Source organism: Poecilia reticulata, unplaced genomic scaffold (genome assembly GCF_000633615.1).
Source record: "Poecilia reticulata strain Guanapo unplaced genomic scaffold, Guppy_female_1.0+MT scaffold_1070, whole genome shotgun sequence".
In the NCBI taxonomy this organism is placed as follows: Eukaryota; Metazoa; Chordata; class Actinopteri; order Cyprinodontiformes; family Poeciliidae; genus Poecilia; species Poecilia reticulata.
Genome location: NW_007615809.1, coordinates 4,022 through 5,635, shown reverse-complemented (window position 1 = coordinate 5,635; position 1,614 = coordinate 4,022). Strand labels below are relative to the sequence as shown.

The following is a 1,614-nucleotide window of genomic DNA, read 5'->3' as shown; positions in this document are numbered from 1 at the left end:
CAGTAATCCTGCTGTCATTAAAAACAAACCTATTCTTTCTTTTCAACAGGCTTTCTTTGATAAGGAGTACATCACCAGCCACCCTGAAGACACAGAGAAGATCACACAACTCAAAGACCTCATGCAGGAGCAGGTGACACCMGATCCACACTTTACATCTTATATTTTATTTAATCAGGGAGTCCCRGGAGGTTTGCATTGTTCTTTCCAAGAAAGACCTAGGAAAGAAAGAACATAAAAGTTTAACATTTAGATTGGAACAAATAAACAAAATGAAACAAGTCTTCAGCTGTAGATGTCTATTAAAGACAGAATAAAGTATTTAGATTTAATCTAGCTACTCTGATTAATTAAATATTTTCTCCATACATAAAAAAATATGCTATTATTGGTATTGGATTTGAAAATGGCTCAGAAACTAGAATATAAAGCATACAGTGATRCATTTTGTACAATTAATTTATCACAAAGACTAGTGAGACAGTGAAAACTATGAATAGTTGTACTAATTCATTTTCTTCTATTCCAATAGTTATTTTTGATCAAATTACGATATTTATATTAAATGCCCTTGTTTAAGCGCACAAACCTGATTCAAATTTGGAAGTGCAGGACAAGCAATATATATAATATAATAACATCACATCAAGTCAAGAAGGTTARAAATGTACAAGATTTTTTTCAGATGGATAAATGARGACAGATCATTTTTAAATAACAAGAGTCTAGATTGACCTGCTAAATGTTCGGGTTTCTGAAAGGAAGGTCACCGTCCAGCCAAATACCTAGAGGGTTTTTAGGATACTACTTTCTCTAAGGCCAGTKAGCAAAATCACCAACTCAATCTGAGATTTAGAAGTAATTTGGGAAAATAATATTTTATTATTTAATTTTATTCCCATTAAGAATCAACTTCTGTAATCTATACTTCTGTAATCTATAATCTATGGGTGAAGATATCTGTTGAGAGTAAATCAACAGATAAAAATCAGAAGGTTTTTTTATCTAAGAGGTTTAAGTAAGTAAGAAAACAATCATCACTCCTACTCACTTACAAAAACATTTCTTTTGGTTTTCTCACAGGTTCACATACTAGGGGTGGGCTTGGCTGTACACGAGAAGTTGGTGCATCCAGAAATGCGTCCCTTGCACAAGAAGCTGATCGATCAGTTCCAGATGATGAGGAGCAGCCTCTGCCATGTGAGTGCAAAAGAAGAGCTTTAAATTTYATWTGTGAACCTTTTATCATGACGTGAAGAGAGAATCTGAACCACAGCTGTTGTTCAGTAGTCATTTTGTGAGCTYTTTACAAGCYTTRATATGATGAAACAAACCTAAATCAGCTGTGTGTCTGGAGGAAGGTTTCTTTTATCATATCATAGAGGATGAATCAATGTGCTGAAAGAGCCTAATTAGCTGGTTCTTCAAAGAGGATGTTCTTCTGCCTGAAGCAAAGGCATCACCGCTTTGAGTCTAAACTCTTTCAACTTTGAACATTTCACCTCCTGAATTTATAAATGATTCTTTCAGGTGTTAAAGTTCTGCCTGTTCAGGCCAAAACAACCATGAATGTTTCTGAAAAGCCTTTTTGATGTAATTTTCTCAGATTTTAAT

General features: G+C 34.1%; 1 long non-coding RNA gene across 1 annotated transcript; it reads right to left on the bottom strand.

Annotated features, from left to right (window-relative positions):
• Window positions 1-146: 146 nt before the first annotated feature.
• Window positions 147-1,142, bottom strand: LOC108166070 (uncharacterized). The gene is made up of 2 exons (XR_001776367.1): window positions 1,056-1,142; window positions 147-218 (listed from the first exon to the last, which is right to left on the bottom strand). It is a non-coding gene; the product is annotated as an uncharacterized LOC108166070 (long non-coding RNA).
• Window positions 1,143-1,614: the final 472 nt, after the last annotated feature.